Source organism: Acinonyx jubatus, chromosome F2 (assembly GCF_027475565.1).
Source record: "Acinonyx jubatus isolate Ajub_Pintada_27869175 chromosome F2, VMU_Ajub_asm_v1.0, whole genome shotgun sequence".
Classification (NCBI taxonomy): domain Eukaryota; kingdom Metazoa; phylum Chordata; class Mammalia; order Carnivora; family Felidae; genus Acinonyx; species Acinonyx jubatus.
The window spans coordinates 11,032,472-11,051,424 of NC_069394.1; the positions used below are offsets into that span (position 1 = coordinate 11,032,472).

At 52.7% G+C, this 18,953-nt stretch overlaps 1 protein-coding gene across 3 annotated transcripts in view; it reads left to right on the forward strand.

Annotated features, from left to right (window-relative positions):
- Positions 1-1,123: 1,123 nt before the first annotated feature.
- ASAP1 (ArfGAP with SH3 domain, ankyrin repeat and PH domain 1) overlaps positions 1,124-18,953 on the forward strand; it is a 340,823-nt gene continuing 322,993 nt past the window's right edge. For 2 of the 3 annotated variants that reach the window (XM_053208331.1, XM_053208336.1), the window contains exon 1: positions 1,124-1,271. The gene's annotated coding sequence lies outside the window, so the exon portion shown is untranslated. The remainder of the gene's footprint in view (positions 1,272-18,953) is intronic. The other variant, XM_053208335.1, reaches the window with a different exon arrangement.

Below are 18,953 nucleotides of genomic sequence, written 5' to 3' on the forward strand. Positions count from 1 at the left end.
CGAAGCCTCTTCAGACTTTTAAAGAAACCCCCACAATGTCCTGACTGTTGGGTTAAGAGCAAAATCCCAAATTCTGGGAGGCTTGTGAGTTTCAGATTTCACCAGAAGGGGGTCTGCCACAGCCAGTAACCTTTTCCTCTGCTAAGAGCAGTTTCTGAAATCCTGCAAAGAAAAATAATCACTTGGTGATTAGGAAGAAAATGAAATTCTAAGGCTTTGTAAGTGGGCACAGATATACACAGCACACACCCCATGAGTCGAAACCCTCCTTTCTCAGATGTCTCTCATGGTCGTAAGAGCGATCAGGGCTATCATTTATTTGAGCATTTACAACGTGTGGGTCCCTGTCTAAACATTTGGTTCCCAACTTTAACCTGGGGGGCGGGGGTAGTATTTCCGCCTCATTGCACATCTGAGGAAACGGAGGCTCAGAGAAGTTATGTGACTTACCCAGGGTGACACAGCAAGAAATTAAAAAGCAACGTCTAGATCCCAACAGGCATCAGAGTCTGAAGTCCAGACTGTTGTTGTCCCGACTGTTCCTATACTATTCTGACAGAGGAAATTCCTGCCCCCCTGCCGCTGGACGAAACTGGGGAGATTAGCAGAGGGGAAGCTGTACAAGGGGGCAGCCAGGTAAAGTCACTTCTTTTATTGAAAATAGGGGAACCGGCCAGGAGGTGGCAAGTTCATCCTCTGCAGAACGGGAGAGGCCCAGGCTCTCTTCTGGTGTCTGGGGTGGGGAGTGGGGGCTCCGAAAGGCCCCCGCCAAGGCCAGGGTTTTATCTGGGCGCATCCCGGCCCCTCCACCCCTGGACGCGGAGCCGGCGGCAGGCGGGGCGCGCGGGGCGTGCGGCCGAGCGGGAGGACCCCCGAGCCCGCGCCCCCCGCGCGCCCGGGTCCGCCGCGCCCCCCGCCGGCCGCCGGCGGGCCAAGGGTTAAGCGAGGCGGGAGCCCCCGGCGCGGAGCGACCGCCGGGCCCGGAATGCTTAGTCAGGATTCCGATTTCCTGTCGAAGTGCTGGGATTTCCTGCAGCCCGCGCCCGCCGCCGCCGAGCGGGAGCGTCCGAGCCGCCCGCGCCGCCGCGGCCTCCTCCCCTCGGCACATGGTCGCCCGCCCCTTCCTGCGCCGCGCTCGGCTCCCGCGCCTCGCTGCCGCCGCCGCCGCCGCCGCCGCCGCCCTCCCTCCGTCCCCAGGGCCGCCCGCGCCCGGCCGAGGGGTGCGGCGCGCGCGAGCCATGGAATAATGCCCAGCGGCCCGCCCGGTCCCGGTGAGTTGCGGGGCGCCCTGGGTCGCCCGCGCCCCCTGCCCGGTCCCCGCGCCGAGAGGCGCCGGCGCGGGGCGCGGGGCGGGCTCCCGGCTGCGCCCCCCGGCGGGGGTCCGCGGGCGGGCGCGGGGAGGGAGGGCGCCGGCCCCGGGCTCCGGGGGGCCGCTCTGGGGTCGGGTGGGGGGCGCCGGCGCGGGGCGGGGGGGCGGCCGGTGGCTGCGCGCGCCCTCCCGGGGAGGCGCCGGGGCCCGCCGGCCGGGCGCCCTCGCGGCATTGTCTCCGTGCGCGGCGGAGGAAAGTTCCCCGCCGTTCCTGGAAGGGCGGCCGGGCCCGGCGTGGTCGGCCTCCCCCCCCCCGCCCCCGGCCCCGGCCCCGGCCCCGGCTTGGACGCGGCGCTGCAGGGCAGGCCCCGGGCCACACTGGCTTTTAAAGCGAGCGAGAAGACCCGCAAGGGGAAACAGACGTCCCCGTTCGGGGCTCGAGGTTTGTTCACGGGGAGACTGGGAAGTGGCTTGTGTTGTTCCCGCTCGTACCATTTTGGGACCTGCTGCGTTTTCTGAGCGCGACGTGAAGTTTCAAGGAAAAAAAAAAAGAAAGAAAAGAAACTCGCTGGCGTCTGGTATCGTGCGGTTTTCGTACATCCCGAGAGGAGAGTTCTTCTCGGGCATTCCTAGAGCGGTTTCCTTCAGTAATTTCTCCTTCCACTAGCGCAGGGGGATGGATGGAGAGCCAACTCCAGACCATCCCGTCGTTAGCGTTCTTCGCTTGCACCGATCCGAAGGAACAAGAACTTTCTTCCACTTTTCCCCGTAGACTCCATCAGGTTGTCTCGGCAGCAGAAATTGATTCTGGGATGACAGCCGGGCACGGGTCGCTGCGGAGTGTGGGAGTTGGAAAACAGCACCGAGGGTCGAGGCTAGTTTTCCCTCTGTTGCGCCCTCACCCCAAGGCCTTGCTGTTTTGTAATTGGAGGCGGACTGTTTAGCCAGAAGATGCAGGGACTTCTGGAAAACCGCGCATCTCTACAGTTGAGGAAGAAAAAGGATCTTCCATAACCACTGTTTCAGTCCCCTGGTTGTTGTGCATATGAGGCTGGGAGAAGTCACATAGCCCACCCAAGGTCGCTTGGCCAGTCTTAGGACTCCAAGTCCAGTGCTCCTTTGCACTCTGGCACGTTCTGGTCTGGCAGCCACGAAACGCTTGGAAATATGTCCTATTTGCATTATAACCTTTGTTTCAGTGCCTTCCCCGTGTTCTGCCTTATCTATTACTGCTGTTATTTTTGAGATACGTGGTTATCTCAAACTGTGTATTTTGAGATAGTGAGTTAAAAAAAATTCCCTAACCCCGACTGTTCAGCCACCACATGGATTTGAAACATAAAATGGGTGGCTTATTATATAGGGAATTACTTTTCTCTCTCTCCCATTCTTTTGTGAAAAATAGAAACTCCCGAGTCCAAAAAAGGGTGGCATCTTAGCACAAAATGTACCCTCTGATGTTCTCCCGACTTGATTTTCAGCCCTCCTGCATCTTGTGAGCTAAGCAGCCCATCTATTTTTCTCTTTATGAAAGCTCCGAATGGCTGGTTTTCATTTTTAGTATGTGATAATGTCGGAGAGAAAGGACTTGTTCGCAGGCTTGCCATTTGGTGAAGGAAATTGAAATTCTCCCCACCTCTCACCAGCCACAGTGAGCCAGATTTCCAAAGTCAGTCAGAGCCCTGCAGGCCCAAAAATGAATGTGTGCCTTCAGATGGGGCCCTCCCTCGCCCCTCGTGAGGACCCACCTCCCAGCTGGCATTTTTCGCCACACCGCACCCACGGGGCTGATGTCTAAAGGAGAAAGGAAGCCCGTGTTACCTGGAACAGTGTTGTTCTGCATTTTCGCTCTGGGTTCTCAGTTGTGTTTGACTCATCTCTCCCTTTCTTGTTTCCGCCTCATACTTCTCTCCCAGCCCCCATAGCAGGCACGGGCTCGAAAAGAAGTCTTTTCTGTAGGATGCACAAATGAGCCCCCGCATAAGCAGTAGGGACGCTGACAGCTAACATTTATTGAGCACATGCTACATGCCCTGGTCATGTCACCTGCTGAGAAATCCCGAGAAGGAGAGAAGGAGAGGGGGCCCCCTTCGGGAGCCCTGCCGGAGCCCTGCCGAGAAAGGATGGCACTTTTCAGACTCATCCTTCATTCACCAGTTCATGCTAAGTGGCTTCCCCGCGGGAGGTACCAGTCCCGCAGAGATGAATAGGACCCTGTGTTCAAGGCCTTCGGTTTCCAGCCCCATCCTTCAGTGGCAGCTTCACGCTTGCTCTTGTGGTTAGTCAGGTCCACAAGCCTGTACCGAGCACCTGCTCCAGGCTGGCACCCTGCGAAGTCCCGAGGGGAGGGTCCGGTGCCGAACAAGTTGGGCCCCGCCCCGCCCGCCTGGAGCTTGCATTCCAGAGGTGGGGCTGGGCCAGACCAAGAAGCCCAAATGAAAGACTGTGATTCTTGTTATCAAGGAAACACACAAGAGATAGAAATCTTGACCGAAGTGAAGTGGGGGTGGGCCTGGTTTTGCTGGGGAAAAAGGCTTCTGTGAGACTGGGCACTTGAGAAGGGACTAGCCAGGCAGAGAGGTTGCAGGGGAGGGTTTCAGAGGGAGGCAGGTTCTTTTAGTTTTTAATTTTTTTTTTTTTACTGTTTACTTATTTATTTTTGAGAGAGAGAGACGGAGCACAAGCAGGGGAGGGGCAGAGAGGGAGGGAGGGAGACACAGAATTGGAAACAGGCCCCAGGCCCCGAGCTGTCAGCACAGAGCCCAGTGCGGGGCTTGAACCCACGAACTTTGAGATCGTGACCTGAGCCGAAGTTGGGTGCTCAGCTGACCGAGTCACCCAAGTGCCCCTTGAGGGAGGCAGTTTTTAAGCCAGGCTGGGGAGTCCCCCTCCAAACCACGTACGGAGGGAAGTATGGCTAAGCTTGGACTCCGGAATGGGATCTGATTGACATTTTTAAATTTTTTGAGAGAGCAAGCACGAGCGGGGACGGAGCAGAGGCAGGAAGAGAGAATCTTCAGCAGACTCCACACTGAGGGCTCAAACTCAGGGCTCAAACTCAGGAACCGTGAGATCATGAGCCGAGCCAAAATCAAGAGTCGGGTGATCAACTGACTGAGCCACCCAGGCGCCCCGATTGACATCTTTTTTTTTAATGCTTTTATTTATTTTTGAGATAGAGACAGCGCCCGAGCAGGGAAGGGGCAGAGAGAGAGAGAGGGAGGGAGACACAGAATCCAAAGCAGGCTCCGGGCTCTGAGCTGTCAGCACAGAGCCCGACGCGGGGCTCGAACTCACAGAGTGTGAGATCATGACCTGAACTGAAGTCGGATGCTTAACCGACTGAGCCACCCAGGCGTCCCTACCCTAATTGACATTTTTAAGAGATTACTTTTACTGCTTTACAAAGAGTTGATGACAGACAACAGAGTGGAAGCAGGGAGACCAGTTACGGGGGCCACTGCGTGAATCCAGAAAATGTGGCAGCTGAGACCGCTGGCGGTGGAGGGAAGGGGGGGGTGACCTGGTTATAACCTGCAGGTAGGAACTGATGAGATTTGGTGATGGATCGAATGGGGGTGAGGCCGGGGAGGGACTTGAGGATGACCCCTGGGTTACGGCATGGACAGCTGGGTGTCCTTTGGGGAGACGGGGAAGAATAAAGGCGGAACGTGTTCTGGAGAGAACCAGGTTCCATATTGACCATGCTAAGTTGGAGAGGTGTCTGGGAGGCGTCCAGGTGGAGACTTCACGCAGGCACACAGGCCTGTGACTTCAGACCTCAGAGGGTGCCCGTGGGCTAGAGACGCTGATGTGGAAATGAGCAGGTTGCAGTCTAGCCATCAAAGCCCTTGCCCGCACGCGCCCTACGTACTGTTTCATTTTTCTGCGGGTCTGCTTATGTTCTTCCCCTCTCTCAGACTAACTCCTACTCACCTTTGAAAATATCCCCGTGTCTTTATCTCCTAGAGGAGACTGCTGGTGGCTCCCCCTGACCCCCAGATCCCTGTGTTTACTTTCATGAAAGGGTTTTGTTGAAGTTACCTTTTTATAGTATCTCAGGGTTATGGAAAATGTGGTACGGGCCCTGCCCTGTGCTAAGTGCTCAACACGTGCTAGTTTCTATTCTTATTATTACTGATGGGAGAGTGACGGATGGGCATATAAATAAAAATTACGTTATAATGGCTAAGTATAATGATAAGCGGTGTGTTAGTTTCCTCTTCCCGCTGTAATGACCACAAACCTAGCGGATTGAATAACACAAATTTATTCTCTTATAGAGCCGGAGGTCAGAAGTCTGAAATGAGTCTCATTGGGCCCAAATCATGGTGTTGGCAGGGCTCTGTTCCTTCTGGAGGCTCTAGGGAAGCTTCCTTCCAGAAGGAACAGGGTAGGCTCAAGAATAGAAGGCTCTAGAGAAGAATCTGTTTCATTGCCTTTTCCAGCTTCTAGATGCCTCCCACATACGTTAGTCCAAGGTCTCCCTCCTCCGTCTTCAAAGCCAACAATGATGATCTGAGTCCTTCTCATGCTGCCATCTCTCTGGGTCTTCCTCCTGGCTCCCTGTTCCTTTTTTTTTTTTTCTTTTCTTTTCTTTTTTAAGTTTATTTATTTATTTTGGGAGGGAGAGAGCATGAGCAGGGGAGGGGCAGAGAGAGAGGGAAAGAGAGAGGATCCCAAGCATGCTCTGCACTCGAACCCATGAACCATGAGGTCGTGGCCTGAGCCGAAACCAAGAGTCAGATGCTTAACTGAGCCACCCAAGTGCTCCACCCCTGTTCCACTTCTAAGGATGCTTTTGAATATACCAGGCCACCTGTATAATCTAGAATCTCTCCCTCCTTTAAGTTCCAGTGATCAACAACCTTAATCCCATCTTCCCCCTTAACTCCCTATTGCCATGTACCCTGTGTAAGCTAACGAATTCACAGGTCCTGGAGATTAGGAAGTGAACGTCTTTGGGGGCTGGTAAGGGAAGGTGTTATGGGAGCCCGGGGATCAGGCTCCACTCGTATCTTCCCTGTCCTCTCAAATACTCTTTCCTTCATGAGAGCTTTCCTTCTTGCCCAGCTGTCCGTGAGGATGTGGGGTTGAGGATTCATGTCACCGTGCCTTTCTTTGGGCTACAGGCCAGATTGGTCACTCTCCACTCAGGGACGTTGACTTTTCTCTGGCTGCCCCAAGGATAAATTAAATCCAACCCCTGAAGACCCTCTCCTCACCCACCTACCCTGTATCTACTCTCAGAAAGGACTGGGGACCGTGAGGGTGGGCGATGGCTGATTTCCCAGCCCAGGGTGAATCCCAACCCTGTGTATGCCTTTTTCTGCAGCTAAAACCTTGTTTCCAGACCCAGTGCACGTGTCCCCAGCCAGCCCTGTTCCCAAAGCAGGCCGCAAGAGCGGTCCGGAGAGAGCACGCGGTTCGTTCAGGACAAATGCATCTGAACCGTTAGGGGGACAAAGGAACTCGAGGGCCTGCCCTTGTGTGTGGCAGGTGGCCCTGTCTTCTGAGAGGAAGGGAAATACGCCAGGATGTGTTGTGGATCCACATGGCAGTGAGGGGCTAATTAAGACCAGACTTCTAACATCCTCTTGGTTATTTGGGGAAAATGGGCTCCTGTCCCGGATCCTCCCCCCAAAACAGCTTCCCAAGATCTTCAGAGTTTTGGAGAGCCGCAGGGGTTCTGCCGGCCACGGCAGGCTGGGCTGCAAGGAGGCAGAGGTCACTTGCCGCCTGAGCTTCCCCTGCCAGCTCCTTGAGTCCCCATCGCTTGGAAATGCCACGAACTAACTCATCCTGTAATATTTTTGGCATTTCCTCTTCCTTTACCGCTTTAAGTCAGGAAATGCGAAAAGCACAGAGTTAGAAAAACAGAAGAGTGAGCGAGCAGTGTTTTGGGATCCCTCCACGGGAGTCTGGATCCACTTGGGACAAAGAAGAGTGAGCGCTTCCCCCACGTGTGGCGGGAGGTTCTAGAGGACCCCCGCTGGATGCAGAGCCTCCGTGGGCAGGGCAGGAAGGAGAGAGGCAGGACCACGCCCGCTGTGGCTTCTGGGGAATGGCTTGCATTTTCCTCATCAAGGCTTCTGCCTTTTGTGAACCCCTGCCTGTGTGCAACACAGCCATGTCCTGGCTTGGTACCAAAATAATTATCTTTTCGAGTAGAAACGCAGAAAGAGGGCTCCAGTGAACATCCGTGATATATGCAACTTGCCCTCAAGTAGTTCAGAGACAGATTAGAGGTATTGTGAAACTTAGTACCGCGGAGTGAAAAAGAAGGAAAAAGCAAAGAACTGCTAAGTGCAGGGGGGCTTGGGTAGAGGGCAGGTGAGTGTTCTTTGCACCGTTCTTATTCTTCTTTATTTATTTACTAAGACTTTTTTTTTTTTTGATGTTTATTTTTGAGAGAGAGAGAGACAGAATGTGAGCAGGGAGGGTCAGAGAGAGAGGGAGACCCGGAATCTGAAGCAGGCTCCAGGCTCCGAGCTGTCAGTACAGGGCCCGACGCGGGGCTCGAACCCACGAACCGTGAGATCCTGACCTGAGCCAAAGTTGGACGCTTAACCTGACTGAGCCACCCAGGCGCCCCTGCACTATTCTTATTCCTGAAATTATTTCCAAGTAGAAAGGTTTTTACAAATTGGAGGGGAAAAAAAAAAAAAAAAAGAAAGAGTGCTCAACCATTCCTTTGTAACTGCGATGATCAGCAGACGGGAAGCCGGAAGATTCTGAGGCCTGCTCCCGCCCCTGCCTTTCCTCCTGCTCTAGCACTTTCTGTACTGATAGTGTCAGAGGATGTCGGAGAAGCATCCCTTGCAAGGATCCCATAAACAGGAGCATCACGACAGCCATGTTGCGTGAAGCAGGTTTGTGCATATGGTTGCCTCACCTGCTGACCGGGCATCGTGAAGGGAGGGGCTCGTTATTCCTCTCAGCCCCTCGTGCCTGGCACAGGCAGTTGGCAGGCACCGGCCAGGGAGTCTGAGGCAGGTGCACCGACTTTGGTGGTTCACAGCATTGTCGCGTCTGTTGAATTTTCTCATTGTCGAGACTATTCTTTTTTTTTTTTTTTTTTTAATTTTTTTAACGTTTATTTATTTTTGAGACAGAGAGAGACAGAGCATGAATGGGGGAGGGGCAGAGAGAGAGGAAGACACAGAATCCGAAACAGGCTCCAGGCTCTGAGCTGTCCGCACGGAGCCCGATGCGGGGCTCGAACTCACGGGCCGCGAGATCGTGACCTGAGCCGAAGTCGGACGCTTAACTGAGCCACCCAGGAGCCCCGAGACTTTATTCTTAATGACCCTATATTTTACTTGTAGACATTCTCGTCGGTTCTCCTTCAGATCATCCCGGCCTTTAGTCCTTTTGTCTTGTTCTTTCATTAGGGCGTATGTTCCTTACTTCACATCTGTGTTTTAAATGTCCTGACATTCTCTTTCAAGTTGCCCCGGTAGGTTCATTCTAAAGGAGCCAGTTCCTATTCCTGCATCTTCCGGTTTGGGGGTGCGTGGTGGTTCGTACTCCCGAGCTCTCACCTCTCCCGGGGAGAAGCTTTTGTGAACATCTCTGCGGAGCGGCTTTATGCTTCAGCTGAGGCTCCAAGGGTTTCCTGGATCCTGGTAGCTGTAGGACCTCAGATGTTCAACAGGAGACCGGGGGAGCCTTTTTCTCCCCCGCCCGGACCCCGAGGCAGGCACACACTTTCTTGCCATTTCTCTGCACTGAAGGGAGAAATAGTTCAGGGCCTCCTTCAGAGGAGGCTGGGGTCCCTGTGGGATCCTGGCTTTGTCGAAGGGGCTCAGCTTTCCTGGCATTCTATAGATGCCAAGTGGAGACCAGCATAATATTCAGTCTTCTGATTTTAAAAAAAAATTTTTTAATGTGTATTTACTTTTTGAGAAAGAGAGAGAGAGAGCAAGAGAGAGAGAGCACACTAGTAGGGGAGGGGCAGAGAGAGGAAGACACAGAATCGGAAGCAGGCTCCAGGCTCCGAGCTGTCGGCACAGAGCCCTACGCGGGGCTCGAACTCACGGACCGCGAGATCATGACCTGAACCGAAGTCGGACACTTAACCGACTGAGCCACCCAGGCACCCCTATTCAGTCTTCTTTTAGGTTAGAGAGAGGAAGAACATTTTTACAAGGTTAAAAATTGCCATTTTGAGAAAAGCAAACCAGAATCCATATCAGAACAGTAGCAACAAAAAGATTTGATTCAGATCAGCAAGAGCTTACTGAGCACCTCCAGTGTGTTTGCCCTGCAGAACGGGGTGGGGACGGATAGGAGCTGGGTCTTCTCCCAACTGTTTATTTATTTATTTTGAGAGAGAAGAGAGAGAGAGAGAGGCAGAGGGAGAGAGGCAGAATCCCAGGCAGACACCCCGCTCAGAGCAGAGCCCGATGTGGGGCTCGATCTCACCACCGTGAGGTCATGACCTGAGCCGAAATCAAGAGTCAGACCCTTAACTGACTGAGCCCCCCAGGCGCCAGGGGCTGGATCTTAAAATGCTTTGTTCTGCCTCATAACCCCCAGTGCAGAGCAGACAGCAAATGTGTAGGAAGAAAGGGAGCAAGCAAGAAAGGCAGTTGATGCAGTTGAAGAAGTCAAATGCTGATGCAGGAGACAGAGTAAGATCATGAGAAGTAGCACTGAACTGAGACTCATGGTCCTGAGTTCTAGTCCAGGCACTGATATTGACTAGTTATGTGACCTTTATGAGCCACTGCTTATCCTGGAATCTCCCTTTCTCATCTGCATAAAGGCGATAGCTCCTGGCCGGGTTACAGTGAGATCAAGGGTGGAGAGGTGGGGGCATCTTTCTCGTCTTCAAGGCCTGGGGGGCAGTGTGTCCCCCAAGGGCACTTTGCTTTGGAGGCTCCCCCACCTCGCCTCATAACCGCTGTGGGCACTGGGTTCTCTGGGGAAGAGTGGCGAGCATTTCAGATCCTCAAAGCTCGTTCAAGCTAAGAGGTTGTTCTTTGGTGTATGGTCAGTGGTTGGGCCTTGGGGAGCTGAGCTGGCCCGTGTCTCACGTGATGTCCTTTCCCCTAGAAGCCCCGCCCCCCACCACCCCGGGGGACTCTACAAATGACGGTCAAGGTGCAGCTGAGAGAGGATGAGTTTGTGCAATGCAATGCCTTCAGAACCTTTGACCCCTGTTCTCTGAGACGGCTCCTCTGGATGGTGGAGTTTGTGGTCTCTCTGGGATCTCTCCGCTGACCAGGTCTCTCTTTCATGCCTGAGGTGATCTGGCGGGTGGAGGGTAGGGACATTTGTCACGGCCCAGTGCGAAAACCGCTGGACTTGGAATCAATAATGATAGCTGATGTTTGCTGTGTATGAATACACGTCAAGTGCTGTTCTGAATAGTTTTCCTCCGTGAGCTCATTTAATCCTCATAATAATCCAATGAAGTAGGCAGTGGTGGGTTTTTTGGGGGGAGGGGTGGGGGACACTGTTTTTAATCTCTATTTTATACACGAGGGAACTGAGATAGATACCAAGACGCTAACTTCCCCAAAGTCCTATAGCTGGTGGGTGACAGGATTTTAAGCGAGGGGGTCTGGGTTCAGTGCCCACGCTCTCGACTGTGATGCAACACCTCCTCGGAAGACTTGAATTTGAATTCCACGCCCTAATTCCTCATGTGGCCTTGGGAGAGTCTGCCCTTGGCCTTTCAAAGCTTTTCGGTTCCTCTTCTGTAAATTTTGAAAAGTACGCAGGTTTTTTTGAAACGGCGTAAAATAAAACCATACACACAGAAAGTGGCCGAGTGCTTGGTGCCTAATGGGTACGAAACAGAAGTGAGCAGGTTCCAAATGGTATAAGAATTCTCATTTACGTGACCACCAGAGGAGGACACACGACTGAACTAATTCCACGTAGAGTCTTGTCTTTGTTGCACAGCGTTCACCCGGCACATCCTGTGCCCTGTGCGGGCACCTGGGGCACAAAGATGAAAAATCAAAAGTTCACATGGTAGAATTTCTGCTGGTCGATAAGAAGAGAAGGAAAAGTAACCAGTTATGATTGTGGACCACGTCTGTCCACCCCATACAAAAGTCACAAGGGAATAGCCCCAAGCGTGGAGAGGGGAGACAGTCACCCTAGCAGGGGTAGTCAGATGAACTGAACCATCTGAGCTCTCTCTTCCTGGGTGGGCGGGGCTTCAGTTAACAGAGTTGGGAAGGGTATTGAAGGCCGAGACGAGCTGGGTTGAAGTCTTTGTGGTAGGAATGTGCTGGCTATTTAATTATTTTTTTTGGAGGTCTAGGGAAAACATTCGTTCAAGGAGAAAGGTAAAACCCCCTTCAAATAAAACCGGAATGCAGTCATTCTCCTCCCTACTGTCACAAAACTCCTGATCTAGAAAAGCCAACTGCAGTGTTGTTTATAGACCTTCCCATAAAAGCCTTTTGCAAGTTTCCTCTCCTAGGACGGTTACTTCCTCGGACCTAAAATAGAATCACAGAAGGGTGGGGATGTGGGGCATCTGCAGCTTACGCCGTGTCTTCACGGTGCACTTGGAGGTGAGCGGGTGAGAAGGTGCCGCAGACGCTTTTGGTTGCTTATCCAAAACCCTTTCCTCTTCTTCCTTTTGCACACAGAACGTTGATCTTCGGAAGTTGATCTTCTAGGGGCTTGAGGGAGGTCAGCCCCCGCCCCAGGGGTGAATCACTGGGTCCTGTCCCCCTTGGCAGTGATTTGCCCAGGCATGGGCGTGTGACCCAGCCCTGACTATGAAATATGAAGAGAAATTTCTGGGGTCAGGGCGGCGGTGGGGGGGTGGGGAGCGATGAGAAAGATTTTGCTCCATCTTAAAAGGAGACATTTATGGGGCGCCTGGGTGGCTCAGTCGGCTGGGCGTCCGACTTCGGCTCAGGTCATGATCTCGCGGTCCATGAGTTCGAGCCCCGCGTCGGGCTCTGGGCTGATGGCTCAGAGCCTGGAGCCTGCTTCCAATTCTGTGTCTCCCTCTCTCTCTGCCCCTCCCCCGTTCATGCTCTGTCTCTCTCTGTCTCAAAAATAAATAAACGTTAAAAAAAAAAAAAAGACATTTAGGAAGAAGTAGGCTCTCCTGCTATGGAACATGGTGGGGTTGGCATGTGATACCTGGAACCGTGGCAGCCATCTTGGGACCACGAGGGGCCTTGCTTAGGGAGAACATGTTGAGCTTGTCAGAACAGAAGGGCGGAAGGAACAAGACACACTGGAAACCCCAACGTTAGACCATTTTGAGTTGGGTTTTCTGTTTCTTGTAGCCCCCAAAATACCTGTATCAATACACAATGGGATAGCCACCTTACATGAGCTCTAGATGATTCTTGGTCCATCAAATCATATACATTTACACCTTCACGGTCTCGCTATGGTTTTCCACCTGAATTGCCCTTTCCCTTAACTTCTCCACCAACCCCAAATCGGACTTTAAAAAAAAGTATGGTGGGGCGCCTGGGTGGCTCGGTCGGTGAAACGTCCGACTTCGGCTCAGGTCACGATCTCGCGGTCCGTGAGTTCGAGCCTCGCGTCGGGCTCTGGGCTGACAGCTCAGAGCCTGGAGCCTGCTTCCGATTCTGTGTCTCCCTCTCTCTGTGCCCCTCCCCTGTTCATGCTCTGTCTCTCTCTGTCTCAAAAATAAATAAAGGTTAAAAAAAAAAATTAGAAAAAAAAAAGTATGGTTCCAATGCACCTTCTCTGAGAAGCCGTTCCCAATCTTTCCCGTTCTAGTCGTTTTATTCTTTGGGTGCCCCTAACATCTGTAGCCCCTCCCTCTCTGCCTATCCCCCCTTTCTTTCTTTATCAAGTGTCCACTGAGTAGCCGGCTGTAGTGTTGCACGCTAGTGCTGTACAGAGGGGCAGCCGTGCTCGGAAACTTATGAGCCAGTATGTTTTGTGGGCTCCTGCAGGAAAACAAGGTATCATCGGGTGCTCGTGAAGAGGCGCCTGACCCCACCTTGCAGGGAGGGTCAGAGAAGACTTGTTGCAGGGCGTAATCCTTGAGTTGAATATGCATGGGGACTGCAATGGCTTGGGGACTGATGGATGCGGGGGCTGGGGGGAAGGGGCTGCTGTTGACGACACTCAGCTTTCTGGCTTGTTTGCCAGGCTGAGTCACGTCTGTGTCGCAAGACCGCAGCCTCCTCCGGCCTCTGGTCCTTCTAGTCTGTGCGTCCCCTTACGTGCTCGGTTCAGGCTGCAGTGGGGACAGGGGAGGAAGAAGCAAGCCCGCTGCCCTCTTCCTTCTCTTCTCCTCCCACACCTTCAGCTCCTCGGTTCCTGTTCTGACGGATCAGGAAGCAAGAGCTGTGATGCGGTTTCCCTGAGGGCCCTGCCTCCTAGGTCTGAGCCTGGAGAAGAGGGAAGACTTTCTTAGGGTCTCTCGCCCCTCACCTTTCTCTCTTGCCTCTCTCCCAACCCAACCCAACTCTGAATCCCAGTGTCTGTGGTGCAGCCCCCCCTTCCTGCCTCAGGCCAGGCTTCTCGGCCATCTCTCCCGAATCACCCAGCCGGTTCCTAGCTCACTGCCCTCTCCTTACTGCCCTCCAAGCTGATGCCAGATCCGGGTCAAGCTCCAGCCTGAGCGGACACGTGAGGAATAAAGCAGCCCGGACTTTGCAGCCGCTCAGACCTGGGGTCAGCCCTGGCACTCTTCCTCGCTGAGTGCCCTTGACAAGCCACTTACCTTGCTGAGCCTGCATTTCTCCACCTGTGAAATGGGCATGTGCTGCCTTAATGAGCGATGGCTGAGTGAGAAAGTGTAGTACAGGGCCCGCCTGAGTACACACTCTTGCACACGGCATGAATTTCTCTCTCCTCCAGTTGTGTTCATCTTGGGGAGGCCGTTGTGCCCACCCCGCGGTAGACCAGATGTTCTCCAGTTCTGTTGGTTGCATGAACGATTCCTTTATTGTCTTTTACCTTGGGCTTTGACAACCTCTTTTCTGAAAAGTTGGAGAAACTCTGTCAGGTCCTGTAAGGACCAGAAGGAGAGGGGTCCTGACACTCCGGGTGTGTGTGTGTGTGGAGGGGGGGTTCACGTGGAGGAGGAAGCGGAAGTCGACTTGGGTGCAGGCTTCCTGACTCCATGCCCTGAGTCTGAGCTGAGTCTTTCCATAGGCTGCTCTGTGCCTTGCAGGGCCGTCAGGAGCCACCTCCTGGGGCCAGTTGCCAGAGTTCAGGAATGTGTCATCCTGAAAAAAGGGTGAGGCCGTCCACGCAGCTATGGTAGACAACTAGCAAATTCAAGAGTTTGCATACGCGGGGCCCGTGAATTAGTAGACACACGTTTTCCAGGAAGAGTCTTAACGGACATAGGGTGTCTACGTGGGGGGGTATTCCCATCCTGGAGGAGTTGGGAGTTGGTTGGGGTAAATTGAGTTCAGTGATGATATTTTAAGCTTCCACTTTGAAGGCAGTCACAGTGCTGAGCATTTGCAGATGGGAATCGTGTTGGAGCTGAAACAGAAAGGCTGCGGGGGTAATCACGTCATCAAACACAAAGGTTCTGCGGCGTAGACGACTGGGTAAGAGCTTGGATCCCGGACTGAGGTTGAGTCATCATTCGGCCTTTTACTGGCCGACCCTGGAGCCTGCTCACCTTGGGCAGGTTCTGAGCCTCTCGGAGCCTCAGCTTTGCACTTGGCCCGTGGAGAGAATAATACTTCCATTTTACAGGGTGGTGGGGGCGATCTCTGTGCAGTGAGAATGGCCTGCGTGTGTTAACTGGGAGCAGAAGCAGGCCTCGTCCTGCTGCTGCTGATTGTTAGGGATTGAGTCGTATTCTCCAAAAAGGATATGTGGAGTCCTAGCCATCGGGACTTCATTAGAAGATGAGGTCCCTTCGAGGTAACCAAGTGAAAAGGTGAAGTCGTCAGGGTGGGGCCTGATCCCGTGTGGCTCGTGTCCTTATAAACAGGGGAACTTGGGACACGCAGGCAGGCGCGTGCGGAGAGGAGCCGAAGCGAAGACACGGGGAGAAGGCGGCTGCCATGTGACAGCAGGGATGCGCCTGGAAGCCGACGAGCGCCCAAGACTGCCAAGCAGCGCGGACCAGGAGGAGGCAAGGAAAGATTCTCCCCGGTGGCGTCGGAGACAGTGCTGCCCTGCTGACACCTTGATGACAGACTCCTGGTGTCCAGAACTGTGACAGAGGCACCTCGTCTGTATGTCACAACGGCAGCCCCAGAAACCTAAGACTGACCAGAGCGACGGTTGCAGGTGGCGGTAGATAGGCCTGTGGCCAATGCTGGCGTGACTACACCTTCCACTTGTACGTTCTAGCCGTGCCTCCAAACGGCGCTTGTGGAGAACTTCCCAGACGTCCCACTGGGAGTAGGAGGTTCGGGGCCTGTGCTCATGGCCCGAGAAGGCCGAGAGGGACGCTAGGGGGCCAGTCCTCCAGAAGTGCGGTGATGTTCCCCCCTGCCATGTGACCGTATTGAGAAGCACGTCCGCAGAGCAGGCAAGGGGCGGGGGGGCTTTGGGGCCGAGGGCGGACACTTGCACAGAGCGGTGGCCACAGCCAGCGTGAGCCAGGGATCGGAGAAGGGTGCCGGGTGTGGGATGGGGAAAGCGTGGCCGCCGGGGACTTGGGGAGCAGCAGCACCTTGAGCCTGGAGAAGTGAGCGGGGACAAGATGGGGGAGGAGGGTGGCCCTAATCCCTTCTCCCCGCTGGTCTCTGAGCTCCAGGAGGCCAGTGCGTTTTGTCCTCTGTCGTAAGAGCGGTGCACAGCTGAGTGCCCACCGTCTGGTAGGGGCTCTGGAAATGCTCTTGGGAGTCCCTTTCATCACCTGCTGAGAGCGGAGTGGGACGGCCCGTGTGGGTTCTGATCCCAGCGTGTCACCAGGAGGATTCAGTTGTTCAAAAGCCCCCAAGCCAGCAAGGTGGCCCTGGGCCTTCTGAGGGCAGGACGGTTAGGGAGAGGTGGAGAGGTCGGCTGTCTGAGTGGGCGTGCTGAAGGGCCCCCGGGCAGTGGGTGGTTTCCAGGCCTTGTCTACACGGTCAGACGCGTGGGCCACTGCATCAGGAGACTGGGTGCCTGGTGGCCAACGAGCCGGCGCCCCAGTGGGCTGGGAGACCCAGGCTGATGGGGAAGTGTATCGAGAGATTCGTGTTGGCTAGGTTCTGCCCATATAGACCGGAGAACGGACGGCCCCAGTCGTGTGTGAGAGCTTTGTACCCCTGCTCTCACATCCCAGCTCAGCTCACTGTTACCTTTTGTTTTTTATCCTCAAGGCCTTTTACACTTTTTTAAGTAGATTTTTAAATTATATTTCTGTAACGCCTTTTCTGAGGTTTAATTCATATAATTCGCATACCGTGTAATTCACCCACTCACAGTACAGAATTCAGTGGTTTTTAGTATAGTCCCAGAGTTGTGCAGCCCTCAACCGTCAATTTTAGGACATTTTTGTCACCTCGTCCATACTCCCCGTTGGTAGTAAACCACCATTTCCCCCAACCCTTCACCCCCAGCCACAGGCAATCGCTAATCTACTTTATGTACATTTCTGCACCCCCTGCCGAGTAGAAACATATAACATGTACTCGGAACAAAATCCAGAAAGAACAGGAAAGAGTAGAGAGAAGATGGTGATCTCCAGCCACCAAGAGATGACCTCTATGCAGAGGGACTCACAGCTCCATGGTTTCTGCAGACGGTGACAGAATCTTATACAATAATCTGGTTTTTTTTCCACTTAATATATTGGGAATTTCCACATGAATAAATTTGTATGTTATCATTTTTAACGGCCTCTGGCATACCATAATTCACTTCATCGATTCTTTACTGGTAGACATTTAGGTTGTTTCTGATTCTTGCATTTATGTCCTTGTCCACGTATTTACTTACGACAAATTCCTAGAGGTGGGATTGCTGAGTCCAAGGGTACACACGTTTTAAAGTGTCATACGTATTGCCAAGCTGTGTTTCGGAAAGTTTACCAATTTAGATTTCTTAGAGCACTTTCTTGAGAACGCACTTTTTTTTTTTTTAGTTTATTTATTTATTTTAGACAGAGAACGAGAGTGAGCAGAGGAGGGGCAGAGATGGAGGGAGAGAGAGAGAGAATCCCAAGCAGTCTCTGCACTGCCAGGGTGGGGGCTGACACGGGGCTCGAACCCACGCACAGTAAGATCATGATCTGAACCAAAGTCAATAGTCGGACCCCTAACCAATGAGCCACCCAGGCGCCCCAAGAGAGTGTACATTTCTTGAATCCCATGTCAGCCATGAGCATGATCAACTGTATTAATCTTTGCACAGTTGATAGACTAAAGATAAAAGTTGTTTTTATTTGCATTTAAAAAAATTTTTTTAAGTTTTATTTGAGACAGAGACAGCATGAGTTGGGGAGGGGCAGAGAGAGAGGGAGACACAGAATCCCAAGCAGGCTCCGAGCTGCCAGCACAGAGCCCAATGTGGAGCTCGAACCCATGAAGCCATGAGAGCAAGAGCTGAGCTGAAACCCAGAGTTGGACGCTGAACAGACTGAGCCACCCAGGTGGCTTTCAGATTTTTGCATTAAAAAAATTTTTTTTAAATATTTATTTTGAGGGAGAGAGAGAGAACCGGAGCTGGGGAGGGGCAGAGAGAGAGGGAGACACAGAATCCGAAGCAGGCTCCAGGCTCCAAGTTGCCAGCACAGAGCCCGATGTGGGACTCGAACTCACAAACTGCGAGATCATGACCTGAGCCAAAGTGGGACGCTTAACCGGCTGAGCCCCTTTATTTGCATTTTTTTTAATTTTTTTTTTTAATGTTTATTTATTTTTGAGACAGAGAGAGACAGAGCATGAACGGGGGAGGGGCAGAGAGAGAGGGAGACACAGAATCGGAAGCAGGCTCCAGGCTCTGAGCCATCAGCCCAGAGCCCGACGCGGGGCTCGAACTCACGGACCGCGAGATCGTGACCTGAGCTGAAGTCGGACGCTTAACCGACTGCGCCACCCAGGTGCCCCAGCATTTTTAAATTTAACACTGAGGTTGAACATATTTTCATCTCTTAGCCCTCGGCTTTCTTAATTTATGAATCGTCTGTATGTAGCTTTCGCTCATATTTTTATTTTTTTTTTATTTGTAGCAGTTCTTTATATGTTAAAGTGGCCAACCACTAATTCATTTCCAATTTTAGTATATGTGTCACCAAAGCGAGCAGCCTAATCACTTCGGTACCTTTTCTAATGTATATATTTGTCCCAGAGATACTCTGACTCATTTGGTGATAACTGGTAGCTTTTTTGTTGCTATGATTGGATATTATAGAGAAAAACAGTTTTTGAGAGCCAGAATCACGAGTTGCATTCCAGCGTTCACTCCGAGAGGGTCTGTATCTTTGGGAACATCACTTTCCCTCCCTGGGAAACTCAGTTTTCTCGTCTGTATAAATGAGAGGGTTGGCTAATGAGATCAAAGTGAAGAAAAGGAAATTGTATGATCCTATGATAATTGTAGCACTCTTGGTCCTCATATTTCATACCGTTGAGTTTTAGATATTATGCAGTGTTTCTTTTTTTTTAAGTTATTTTTTTTTAACGTTTATTTATTTTTGAGACAGAGACAGAGCATGAACGGGGGAGGGGCAGAGAGAGAGAGAGAGGGAGAGAGGGAGATAACAGAATCCGAAGCAGGC